Consider the following 14,476-nt stretch of genomic DNA (forward strand, 5'->3'; position numbering starts at 1 on the left):
AAAAAAGTTTTCCCTGCGAAAACTTGTATTAATTTGCAACTGTGCTTCTGCCTCTTGAACAAGTCGGAATCTTAAGTTCACAGGCTGGAAGATTTTCCCCCTTTCCCTAAACTCCATCATAGGGAGATCCCGCTTCCCCTTGCAGCTGGTCATAAATGGAGACCAGGCTCTGGCACTCGGCTTTCACAAGGTATTGTTAGGTCAGCAAAGCCATCAATTAGGCTGTCTGAAGTTTTATCACCAACACAGCAGTAATAAGTGCTGGCCAGAAAGACTTCTGCTCTTCGGCAACTCCTGCAGTTTAAGCCTGTAAAGTTAGGGGTCATTTAGAGGTCAGTGCCAGCTGGGGGCGGCCTTTCCAGTCTAAGCTGGGACACCCAGGGCAGGGATAAAGGTAACTGCCAACCATAAACCCAGCCACCTTTCAACCCACTAGAAAGACAGAGCCTCAGGTACACATGGTTGATATTAGAGTCTAAGAAACATTTTCAAATCAGGTGGTGGCTGAATCACAGGAATGTAAAGGAGAAGCAGTTATTTCGTCTAGAAGCCTGGATCTAATTTTGTTGGAAATCCAAAAATAAGTGCCTACTTCATGTTACTTTAATGTTTAATAATGCCCATCAAATATTCATGTACAAACAGAGTAAGATGATAAGAAATCTCCTTTATTTCTCCAAATTTAATAAAAACAAACCAATTTTCTACCATTTGTGAGTTACCCCTGTCCCCGTGCATTTAATGACATGCATTCCCCACACACTTGAGCTGATGCACAAGATTCACTGGCTGTGCATTTTCAGGGGGGACACGGAGGGAGGGGGTTGCCTAGCCTATAGCTAGCTGTTCCTTCAAAATAGAACCATGGATGATCTTTCCCAGTATTGCAACCCCATGGACTACAGCACACCAAGCTCCCCTGTCCTTCACTATCTCCTGGAGTTTGCTCATTCCCAGTATTCCCAGTTTCAAATCTTAAGTGCAGGGGGACTTCATGATTAATGAGTTCGCATGGGGTCGCAGTCAGGAACTGAAAGCTCCTTCTTTGAAATTAGCCAGGAAAATTCTAGTGTGTGCTGGCAGCTCTGTGCTCCTATGGTGTTGAAGTCCCTTTTGCAGAGGACAGCAGCCCACACCCTTTTAGGCCTCCTGTGAGCACTCTGGTGGGAATACAATTACATTGAAGAAAAATAGCCGGGAGAAAACCAAAGGAGTCTTTTGCATAAGGCGTTTGTTTGGCAAACAATGCACTTCTTTATTACTTAAGTACTTGTAGCTCAGGTTGTCAAAAATGTCACACCCCCTCAGGTTTGGGCAAGTAAGTGACAGGTTATATGAGGTGAAAACAAAAAGAAGAGAGTGGAAAAGGTATATATTCCCTCCAGGCGCTTTTAAGTGTTGCTGAGGAATAGCTGATCAGATAGATCACAAAGCCTTTTAGAAGCACCCCTCAAATCTTAGTGGTCTACTCTTTCCCTCGCTGTTCTTACTGGGACCTTTCAAGGACAACTGACCTGAGAGTCGCACCAGAAAACTCCTTTCATCAGCTCAGATTATGACCCATTGAGATGCTCAGAAGAGTGGGAGAAACCTTTCCTCTTCTCCTTGAAGTTTCTAATGGAGGACACACTATGGCAGGGTTTTCACCTCTTAGGTACTAGTAATCCCGGTTTTGTTTTTCCTATAGAGCAACTCTTTAGGTAAAACGAATTGCTATTTTTTCCCTTTTTAATTTCACCCTTTTACTCTTTTATTATTTACATCTGGAGGTTGTTCCCTTCTTTATGTCTTTCTCAACAGTTCCCCCAAACACTCCCTTCCTCACAGAGTTGCAAGGCATCATGGTCCTTAGTTCTCAGCAGGAGAGCTCCACACTGTCTTCAAACAAATAATTACAGGGAAGGTTAGAGGTTCACTCAAAGGTCATTTCTTTGGATACTCGTCAGAATGTTTACATTAGTAAAAACGGGGTCCTCTCAAAAGGTTGTTCAATGGGGGATCCACAACAATGCAGAACATTAAAAAAGCATTCTGTGTGCTCACAGGTCTTTATAGAAGTGCTGAACTTGGAAATGCCACTCCAGTATTACATTTTCAACTAGTTACCATGGCATGAACTGGACGTTCACTAGCAGTTATGATGATGGCCTTTCTTTGCCCAGTTCTCCTAAACAAATAGGCAGAGAGGCCTCTGAAGGTTTTCACTAGATCTTCTTACAACAGGTCAGAGAGATTTTGCTTTTTTCGCTAGGGTTTCTCTGAACTGTTGTTCTCAAACAATGTTTATGAACCATAGTGCTATATCTTGCCAGATTCCTGATTCTACCACATTCTTTCAAATCACACAGAATTTGTAAAACATATGGGTCCCAATTTTTCGGAACTCTCTTAACATACAACTCTTGCCAACCGTCAGCTCCCTTGATCCTAGGCTATCTTATGAACACCATAGATGTCATTATCAAAATTAACAGTTAATAAGCTGACTGTAAGAACACTTCAACACTCAAAAATTAAATTACTCCCACTGCACAGATGATCCATAGGCCACTCTTAGAAAACACACCCAATGTACATAAAATGAAGCCATTTAATTATAGACTTACAAAAATCAAACTAAAAGTATTTTTTTTAATTTCTTTATGTGAAATTTCCAAATGTGGTCTTTCCCCCAAATTAGATGACATGAAAGTTTTTTCCACCTTCTCTGATATGTATTTTAAGATGAAGTTATTCAGTGCTCAAGCAATAAGCAGAATATCAAGTTTTGATCTACTTAAAATTTGAAGTCTAAATTGAAAATTGCCTGATCTTCCATCTTTCAAGGTCCAAGCTCCATTCATATGGAAAAATGCAACTCACTGGTTCAAAGACAAAAGACATCTTAAAAGGCTCAAAAAGGTTTCTTGGATATTAAATGGGTCTTACAAAATAACATTTTGATGAGTTAAGTGTAAATGAATCAGACACATATGGATTAAGTTATCCTTGAATTTCACACGGGTTTAAAAACTAAGGGGAAAAGAGGGTGTTGGCAAAAACATTTTGGACTTTGCCAAACCCAAAACATTTGAAAAATTGCTGAAGACATCCAACTAACCAAAATGCAGCAAGCTGCACCCAACTTTAATGAAAACCCCCACAAGTTATTTCCAATCCAAAGACTGTTAGGTTTTTCATCTGTATCTGATATTAAAAAATGCTCTAAATTGTAATGTCATCCCAGAATGATTTTGAAGTTGAGGACACATACTTTTCTATTGGTATAAACTATTTAACCCAAAATCACAAAGTCTTCTTAGATATTAAATAGCTCTTAAAAACATTCTGAGGTTTGTACACCTTGCATGTAAAATGTGCCACCTCTGATAAACGCCATAAATAAAATGTGCTAGTGAGCCTAACCCTTATCCAGATTCCACTTAAAAAAATTCATTAGCCTCACTGTGACTTTGTAAGGGCTAGAGATAATTCCATTAGTGACTCCCTAGGGAATGAGTACCCTAAAATACACTACTTCCATTGATTTGTGTTGAACACAAAGTTAGTACACAGGCTCATGCAAAAGCTTTGGAGAGGATCTACTAAGACTATCTACTTTCTCACTAAATTTTATCAAAATAGAAAATGCATTAGTATGTGTGATCCTTAAAAATTATATACTTAGACGGTTAGCTTAAAAATAAACTTGATTACAGCAATAAATTCAATGATGTTCCAAGAATCATGAGGCCTTTTTGAGTCAACTTAGAGTGAATATATATCTGTGTATGTATATGTGTGCACGTGTGTTTAGGCTAGGCCATGTCTGACTCTTTGTGACCCCATGAACTGTAGCCCACCAGGCTCCTCCATCCATGGGATTTCCAAGACAAGAATGCTGGAGCTGGCTGACATTTCCTTCTTCAGGGGATCTTCCCAACCCAGGGATCAAACAATCAAACCTGTGTCTTCTGCCCTGGCAGATGGATTCTTTTATATATAAAAAGAATAAATCCAAGAGAGGAAAATATCACTGAATCTCATCTTGTCTTTTTGGAGAGAGGTCTCCTGGAGACCTCTCCCACATCCCCACCTTAACCCCCACAAAAAAAAGCCAAACTTTCCTGTCAAAGCAATCTGACCATGGTGATTTTCTTTTTAAAGTGTGTTCACTCCCAAGCATACTTCAGATTGATAGAAGTAGACTTGGGTATCTTTCCAGATTGTTGGTTGATTCCTTTTCCTTTCTTTTTCTCCATCTTTTTTAAATAGCTGATAAATCCCTCCTTCTGGTTCACTAACTTCATTCCCCACCTGGTAACCCATTCTTTTTGGCAGCATTCCTTTTGTTAGAAAGTGTAGGCCTCCATGGAGTCAGCTGGAAAGATGCCAGCCCTGAGCCCTCTGAGGAGGCATCAAGAATCCCTGGATGTGAAGATTTCGCATGGATTGGTCTGGTCAGAAAAGTAGAGGTAGAAATGCTGAAATGAGATCAGATCAATTTGGAAGAGGTATTGTCCAAATACCTTGGTGATTGGGGACCTTTTAAAAAATGAAAAACCTGTTTTTTCACTTTTCTCTGCCCCAAAACTCATCAGAGAAGGTACTTATTCACAAAGCTTGCTACTGGTTGGGATTTACAACAGTGAAGTCTCAATCAGGACAAGTCCATTATTAAGTTTCTTCGACTTTTCTGAGTTCAAGAAGAAAGCATGTCTATCTCTGTGCTGTGGTTATGGCTAAGAGGAGGGTCTTCTCAGTGAGATATACTGAAAAGGTTAAATCAGTGAATTAAGCAGATTTAATACCTTTGAATGTGTACTCAACACACAAATGACTGAGTCATGTCTCAAACCTGCATTTTTCATGGGCGGCCAGATAGTGGGTCTTTTCTCCCACACAATTATGAGCAATGTAAGGTAAACGAATGAGATTCATGGGTTATTTAGGGACACAGTTATGGTTCATAATCAATTTCCCAGAGCTACAGCTTGATTTTTAATTTGATAGAGGTGAGATTGGTCTACTGGAGATGCAGGTTTGATCCCTGGGTTGAGAAGATCCCCTGGAGAAAGAAATGGCAACCCACTCTGGTATTCTTGCCTTTGAAATCCCATGGACAGAGGAGCCTGGTGGGCTATAGTCCACGGGGTTGCAAAGAGTCAGACACTACTTAGTGACAGACTACACACACAGATTAGTCTACAGCTCTCAAAACACCATGAACTAACACTTCTAAGTTTACAATATGAAAACATGATATTAATCTGGACTCACACACCTGGACTCACACACCTTTTGTAGCTTTACGAATATGCCTTGAGTAGTGGAGTGTTTATGCTGACATGAAAAGCCCTGAGCAAAATGATCAAGTAGGTGATGCTTATCTTTCGACAGCTTTCTACTGTGGTTTCCCAAAATCATTTCATCTTAATTCTTCCTTCAAGATAGGAGGGCTCACATAGGTTCTTTACTAAAATACCCTACTTTAGGTAAACCCTTCTCAGATATTGTTCCATATTCCAGACTTCTCTGTAGAGCAAAGTGATGAAGAGCATAGGAACATATTTTCTGCCCTTTCCTTGCTGTGTCACCTTGGGCAAGTCTATGTAAACGTCCAAGATTCAGTTTGATTCCTATCTATAAGCTGGGGTGATAGTTGAGCCCAGATCATTTTGAGGATTAAGGAGGGTATTGCTTGTAACATCTTTGTGCCACAGTACCTGGCACATAGTAAAGGCTTGTTAAATGTTAACTTATACTCAAAATGTATCTATACAATGCCCCCTCCTAAAGAGCTCTGTTCTCTTACAGGTAATAATTAACACTCGGTGGGTTATCATAAAACAAAGCCAAGCTGATTGATAAGAGGATAATAATGTGCTGTACCCCTGAAGGTAGCGTGTGTTCATGTCATGTAGGGTCTTCCCAGAGATTACAGCTAATCCAAGTATATAATGTCATGGTGGGGATTTTAGACACTGGAGTGGGTGTCTGCTGGGGGGCAGGGTAGTGGGGTGAACTATTTTGGGATCACTCTCTTAACAATTCTTTGGATCCTTGCAACTCGGTGCTCCATGGACCAACCATATCAACATCAACTCAAGCTCATTAGAGCTACAGAGATAAGTGGTCCCTACCCTGGCACTTCCCAGGTGGTGCTCGTGGTAAAGAACCCATCTGCCAGTCTCTGGGTTGGGAAGATCCCCTGCAGGAGGGCACGGCAACCCACTCCAATATTCCTGCCTGCAGAATCCCTTGGGCAGAGGAGCCTGGTGGCCTACAATCCATAGGGTTGCAAAGAGTCGGACACGACTGAAGTGACTTCACGTGCACACACCTTGGCACTAATGAATCTGAATCAATATTCTAAAATATTTCCAGGTGACACAGCACATTTAAATTTGAGAATTCCTGCTCTAGGTCACATACCAAATACACGATCTAGTACTCTCACTAAGAACAGAAACTTGCAAAGATCAAGTTTTAATCAAGAACCGGAGCTGTGAATATGCACACACTATTCTCTTTAGGTATCTCACATCTAAACAGTCCTTTAATCACTTGTTTTGGGCAACAAACAATTTAGAGTAATTTAATACATTTCATTCTGTCAGTGCCTCCGACAGGAAAATTTGGACTGATAAAAGTGTTTTTGTGGAAACTGTTCTCTCTCAGGAATGGATAGCAGGGAAATGGTAGATTTCTGTTTTTATTTCATGTAGCTCTGCACTGTTTAAGTTTTTAATAATAAGCTTGACTGTTTTTTATAACTTAAAAAATCTTTAGAATGACCTGGAGAATTTGGCATCCTATTCGACTCAGGCTTACATGGCCAATAGTAGAGACTTTTTAATAAAAGTATTTGAGAAATTCCTTGAAGATAGGGAATTATCTTTTATTTTCTTTATAATACTGAGGAACAATAAACACTATTCCATAAGGATAATCACACTCAATAACAAAACATCCCAGCAGGTTATGATTTTGAAGCACTGTTACTCTTTCAGAACACCATCAGATTATTCATATGTAGCTATTTATCATGCACTATAAAAGTGATCTTTCAAAGCTACTTGAAAGCAAAGGAGGAGGAAATATGCAAACTTCCTTAGCTATTCATATCTAGAATCTATCCTCTTAAAGATAAAATACTAAGTCAATAGACATAAGTTGTAGTGTATTACCTCATTCTGTACATGATTTATTGCAGATGGAAATCAACTAGAAATTGAATTACTTTGAAAGTTTTACTACTGACATTAAAATTCCAGATCTGTATACCTATACTCCTAATAGTGCTTCTGAAAACAATTCTTTGCAGACACGGAAGATACATCTATAACTTTATTCAGTTCTATCAGCATAAAAAAACAGGAGTAATCATCTTCAAAATTTCCAATTATGAAGTCCCTGTTCATCTATCTGAACCTTATTGCCTGACTGGGCTTCGAAAAAATCAACCAGTCACTTGACAATCAGTTACACACATTTTAGCTGGTTCTCATCATGTTCCTAGCCACTTACTAATTCATGCTAACAGGAGGAGATCCTTACAAATCTAGCATTTCTTAGCTTTCAAGACCCCCTTTGATGGGAGTATTAATTCTCTATCCTACTTCTCAGTGGAAGCCACCTGAGCATTAACTTGCCAAAAAATATACCAAGCTGTTTAGCAATTATGTATCAGCTATGTTTGAGGAGATCAAGGTGCACTCACATGCCCTATGCTATGGATATCTCTCTGATTAGCTTGTCATCTGCTGGGAAGAAGATGTAGGCGGAATCTCCCATACAGTCTAGCAGGCCAGCTGTTAGCTGCCTGTCAAGCCCTCAAGTGGACAAGTAGTCCAGGAGCAAAAATGTCACTCCTTTGATCTGGCAAGGAGCAGCTGCTGATTTATAGAGTAGGACTTTGTTCTTCCGTTCTATTTTACTTTCTTTCCTAAGGCAGAACCACAAAATCCAGGAGAAAAAAAAAGTGCCGTTCCCAGCAACATCAACAAGCTCTGACAACTGCAACAGGGTTTTTCTTGGCCCGAACAAAGCTCTCAGGCATCTCCTTTGACGCTCACCTTTCCCCCCCTCCCCCCTCCCCACCATTTTTTGCAATGCGGTAGTTATTGTTTAATTCAGCTTCTGTAAATGGAATGGACTGTGGCCAGCAAGCCTGGGGCATAAACACACCTGTATGAAAGGAGCCTTATTGTAGCAACCATCCACAAGCAAGCTCGCATGAACCACGTTCCTGAGTTCAGAAAGAATGCTCCATTTTTCCTGACAGCAAATTTTACCCTAAGTGGGTTTCTACTTTTGTTGCCACCAACCTGTGATGACCACATGTGAACTGTTTCCTCTTCAATGGCATTACACTCTTTAAATCCAAGAGAAAAAGGGATTCACTTTTTTAAATCTGTGAGCAAACAGATCCATCAAAAATGTTTATTCACTGTCTACAATATCAATCATTAAGCCTTGAATTAAACAACATCCAGAAAGGCTTTTGCAAATGCAGTATCAAAGATGCCATAATGTTGATTTCGTTACCACTGATTTATACTGACACAGGCTTCCCTGAGTAATATATAAGGAAAAAAAATCAACAACAAAATCTCCATAAGCCATATGCATCGCCTTGCTAAGAATTAAACTGGTTTCAAATGCACGATCCTGTTCTTAGTGGATACATCTGTCATGTCAGAGATGCCCTGTCAACCAAGTGGGACAGGAAACAATGTGGCCTTGAGATAAGCTGTGAGAAGTCAGTAATCATATGCAAGTATGTATGTGTACATGTGTGTATACACATACATGTATGTGTATGTGTGTACACACATACACATATCAGGCAATAAACTGCAGAGATTAACACCTGGCTAAGTTTTCTGTGTGGCTGCTGGAAGGAAGGGTAAAAAGGGTTACCAACTCTAGGATATGTAGACATATACCCACATAGGTCATAGACAGAAATTCTGTGGGTGGCAGGAATGCTGAAAACGAAGGAGAAAAGAATGGCTGTTTAAACATCTTTTTTTGCCATCAAGCCATGTTCTAGTGTTTGCTCTCTTCTCCGCTTTCTCACTTTCACCAGGATGAACAGACTTTTTTCAAAACCTCGTTCCTTGCTCTACCCTATGTTCCCCTTTGGTCAATCAACAGTTACTCAGGACAAACCTCTTCAGTGTTTAGAGGATTATCCTAGTAGAGTTTTCTCTGGGACTGCGTACAGGTCCCAGAGTTGGGGGCTGGTGGGAAGATAGAGGATAGGAAGGGCAGCAAGGTATAAAGAAGCAGGGATTCCGTATGGCCTATTTTCATCCTTTTTCAATTCTAAAAAATTTAGAATGAATAATTTTTAAGGTCCACAGTAACCTATACATGCATCACACACTGATAACTTCTATGCAGTATATCTAACAAAAGACAAGTTTAATGACAAAGTATCACAAGGTCATATATAATAAGAACTTATATATAATATGAGAATATATCGTTATATGACTCTATGTCCACCTATATATTTAAAATTTTGAAAATGCAACTTATGCCTTTAAAGAATTTTACTGTTCACAACTACAGTAACAAATCAAAGAGCCCAATTTGAGAATACATCTTAATCCTAAATAAACATGGTCCACACTCAGTAAATAAGTGTGATGGGGTCAAAAGAGAAGTCAGAAGTCAAGTTAATCATCATCTTCTTGGAGGAGGGAAGTTGGACCAGATTAAAATAGTATAGATTATTGAGAAAGAAGGAAATATGGAAATGGTGTGTGTGAAGACATTGAAGTAGACTAAGGCCCAATGTGTGCAAGGGAGGGTGCAGGCACTGAATTCTGACAGGCTCCTGGTTTTGTGGTTTAACACAACCACAGTTAATATACAAGCTAGGGGAGGCACCTTTATTTTTTCATCAAGACTGCTTGGAGAAGTATCAACAATGTCAGATATCCGATGAGCGTGAAAGAGGAGAATGAAAAAGCTGGCTTAAAATGCAGCATTTAAAAACTAAGATCATGTCATCCAGTCCTATCATCATGGCAAATAGATGGGGGAAAAGTGGAAATAGTGACTTGGGCTCCAAAAATCACTGTGGATGGTGACTACAGCCATGAAATTAAAAGACACTTGCTCCTTGGAAGAAAAGCTAGACAGCATATTAAAAAACAGAGACATCACTTTGCCACCAAAGGTCTGACACAGTCAAACCTTCCCTGACATAGTCAAAGCTACTGTTTTTCCAGTAGTCATGTGTGAATATGGGAGTTGGACCATATAAAGAAGGCTGAACACCAAAGAATTGATGGTTTCAAATTGCAGTGCTGGAGAAGACTCTTGAGAGTCCCTTGGATAGCAAGGAGATCAAACCAGTCAATCCTAAAGGAAATCGACACTGAATATTCATTGGAAGGACTGATCTTGAAGCTCCAATACTTTGGCCACCTGATGCAAATAGCTGACTCATTGGAAAAGATCCTGATACCAGGAAAGATTGGGGGCAGGAGGAGAAGGGGGTGACAGAGGATGAGATAATTGGATGGCATCACTGAGTCGACGGACGAGTCTGAGCAAACTGCAGGAGATAGTGAAAGACAGGGAACCCTGGCATGCTGCAGTTCATGGGGTCACAAAGAGGTGGACACAACTGAGCGACTGAACAAGTCTGACATGTAATATTGTATAAACTTAAGGTAGTGTTGATTTGACACATTCATATTACAAAATGATTATCTGACACCTCCATCACATCACATAATTACCACTTCTTTTTCACTGCAAGAACATTTAAGATCTATTCTCTTAGCAACTTTCAAATACATAAGGCTGTTAATTATCATCACCTGCCTTTGCACTGGACTTCTAGAACTTTCTCATCTTGAAGCTAGAAGTTTGCATCCTTTGACCAATATTTCCCTATTTCCCCCACCCAGGTGGAAGTTCTTGAGTAACAAATTGAACCTCTGAAATTCCTAAAGAGTAGAATGATAGACAAAATACAGTGCTTGAGGAAGATCTATTCTAAGGGCTACATATGAGCTGATGAGAAGCAAGAAGCTCAATGGTAGAAAGCTGTTATATTCCAAGCAGAAGAGGGAAATGTATACTCAGACTAAGTCGGTAGAAATACAAAAGAAGTGGGACCTGTGGCTTGGAGAACTGCTGATGAATTGTGTTTAGATAGCAAAGAAGAGATACAAATAGAAGTGCTATTGTAAGAGGATAAACTTGAGAATCTATGTCTGGAATGCTATAGTATTCATTTGATAAAAATTGGAAATTTCAGAGGAATTCCTACTTGTTATGGTAAGGGGGCACAAACTCTATTTTCTAAAAGTTACCTTTGAGTTGACAGTGGGACTTTCAGGCTGAGAAACTAGGCAGGCCACTCAAGATAAAGGACAAAAAGAGAGTGAACGGTTGGAAAGAAGCGACTTTAACTTCAAAACCCTCTCGTCTCTTCAAAACTCCAAAACTAGATGAATATTTCAGACTGCGGCAACAAGTATAATAAAGTACCTGCAGGCGTACTAAGTCACTTCAGTCGTGTCTGACTCCTTGTGACTCTATGAATCATAGCCCTCCAGGCTCCTCTATCCATGGGATTCTCCAGGCAAGCATACTGGACTGGGTTGTCACACCGTCCTCCAGGGGATCTTCCCAGTGCAGGGATGGAACCCCAGTCTCTTATGTCTCCTGCATTGACAGGCGGGTTCTTTACTGCTAGCACTACCTGGGAAGCCCAATCAACTGCCTGTCTAGTTCCAAAAAATTACTTCTTCTTCCTACATCCTCCAGACTTTATGAAGTCCATTATCTAACAATGTCTGGTCAATTGTTAATTAATTGTCAGTAAAAGCCTTTATTCCTATTAGGTCCAGCTTGCTGGTTTTTCTTTTAATTCTGAGATAATCTGTGTAATTGGAAGCTGATGGTAATATGTCCCTGGCACACTGTGTACACTTCATACTTGGTGGAATTCACAAAAAAGTTTTAAAAATCTGAAATAGGAAAAATATACAGAAGATGGTGTTTTTAAGCAAGAGTGGTAAGACAATCAAGGGTGGGTTTTCTCCAGGTGGTGACAACAATTTAGAAGAGAATTGATAGTACAAAGTGTTACACTGAAAAGGGACTCCATTAAGTGTGATGGCTTCCAAATTGTGTCCTCCTTTCAAACCATATTTTTCTTTTTAAATGGGCTTTTAAAGTGAAAAATATAGCACTTCACCCAAAACGGTGTGGAAACAAATGGTTCTCAAGTCTCTATTCTTCAACTCAGGCCAAACCACACCAACACCAACAATCTAAAGCCACTTGGTGTTTGGCAGGAAGGGGCTTGCATGAGAATGTCCCCATGGGCCTTTCATTTGTCTGTAGGGCTCCTTTTTCTAAAGCAGCAGGGGAGACCTCAGAGACCAGCATGGCATGCCAGGAGTGTTTGTACGGGCCAGCCTCTTATCCTTCTTCCAACTCTCCTGCTGGTTTAAAAGAAAGAATGTGGCAGAAGACACATTTGGAAGGTGGCAACATTCTTAGGGCCCTTTATCAATACTACTGCTTTCTTTAAATTGTAGCTTGGTCTCTTGTTTGAGAGGCTGAGATTTTAGCACTTTTAAAGGGAACCATAAGTGAGAAATCTCCTAGGTGTTAAGCTTTAGAGTGGCTCCAGCCCAAAATCCAAAAAAAAAAAAAGAGATTAAAACACAGAAAGTCAAGTAATATTAAAGAAAGATCTAACAAAGTATTATAAATATGTATATAGGGTACAGTTTTCCTGTTTAAAACATGTTATTTAACCAGTTTCTACTGGCATCTAGTCCAGGTGCCAAAGGGGGGAAAAAATCAAAGATTTGGAAAATTTCAAAGTCACTTTAAATAAACTATATTTCTAATAGCTATACATCTAACAATAATTTTTAAAAATATATTATGAAAACATATCCCATGATGTCAAGAGGCAAAAAAAAAAATCTTTTCATAAATACATGACTTAATAATGTCCTCACATTTATGATGACCAGACATCAAAGACCAAATTCCAGATAAAATTTCTTGACTGCCTTTCCTTATAACAAATTAAACATCTTTTTACTTTGATTTGCAGCTGGGTAGCATTCTGTATCTTCTTCAGAGATGTTATATACAGTCTTCCCAACGTGACGGTATTACTACCCACAAAATTTTTAGCATCATCCCGTAATCATAAAAGACATAAAATATATCTTTATAAATCACAAGAGACTTAGCAAACCAGCAGTTATGCCACATCTGCTTTAGTCCTTAAATATTTTAGCTTTAGAGGGTTAGTTAGTGGATTTCTTTCCCTCGAATTGCAGAGAAATAAAGACATCAACCTTTGATTCCTGTATTCCACACTCAGCTACAGTCACCAACAGACAAAGAAGCAAACACTGTGTACTGCAATTTGAAAGGAATTTTTTGCATATTCACATCTCACACTTATCAGAATTCGCTAAAGTGGCCTAACTATTAGAAATAGAAATGATAGCATTTGAATTTTCTACATTTTCATAGTAAAGATAAAGTAACATAAAATAATTTAATTTAGAAATTGGTTTAACTGCTATACAGTTATGTACATATAAACAAAAAGACAATTAATAAGTATAAAGTTAATAGGCCAACTACCTAGGAACATACTATTTCTTCTGTCTTTGGGGCCTTTCTCTCATGGCTGTCTGGTAAACACACCCTTCAATATTCTTATCAGAGAATATCTTTTTGAGGTAACTTCCCAGGTTCCATAGTTTGAGTCAGAAGCACTTCTTCAGTCAGTTGCACCTAGTTCAGAGATCCATCTCAGCATCTATTCAGCATCTTTAGCATCTACTAAAATCATAATGTATATATCTAGCTTCTCACCGGGTAGTCTCAGAGGCCAGGGCCACATCTTAATTCTACGTTACTGAAAGCATGTCAAACATACAGTACATCTTCAGTAAAATGTATGGTGAAGTGCTAACCAAATGACAATGAAAATAGGGTTCCTGTGTCTTAGAAATAATGTCAAATTGAGAATGGAAGAGCCCAGAGGAATTTTCTGTCCTCATTTTGCAAGTGGCTGAATAGCTGAAGCCTGGATGAAATGACAGCATATTAAAAAGCAGAGACATTACTTTGTCCACAAAGGTCCGTCTAGTCAAGGCTATGGTTTTTCCAGTGGTCATGTATGGATGTGAAAGTTGGACGCTAAAGAAAGCTGAGTGCTGAAGAATTGATGCTTTTGAACTGTGGTGTTGGAGAAGATTCTTGAGAGTCCCTTGGACTGCAAGGAGATCCAACTAGTCCACCCTAAAGGAGATCAGTTCTGGGTGTTCATTGGTAGGAATGATGCTGAAGCTGAAACTCCAATACTTTGGCCACCTGATACGAAGAGCTGACTCATTTGAAAAGACCCTGATGCTGGGAAAGATTGAGGGCAGGAGAAGGGGACAACAGAGGATGAGATGGTTGGATGGCATCCAACTCAATG

General features: G+C 39.4%; 1 protein-coding gene across 10 annotated transcripts in view; it reads right to left on the minus strand.

Moving 5' to 3' along the window:
• MEIS2 (Meis homeobox 2) overlaps positions 1–14,476 on the minus strand; it is a 222,269-nt gene that overhangs the window by 5,877 nt on the left and 201,916 nt on the right. The window lies entirely within an intron of this gene.

Source organism: Ovis aries, chromosome 7, assembly GCF_016772045.2.
Source record: "Ovis aries strain OAR_USU_Benz2616 breed Rambouillet chromosome 7, ARS-UI_Ramb_v3.0, whole genome shotgun sequence".
NCBI lineage: Eukaryota > Metazoa > Chordata > Mammalia > Artiodactyla > Bovidae > Ovis > Ovis aries.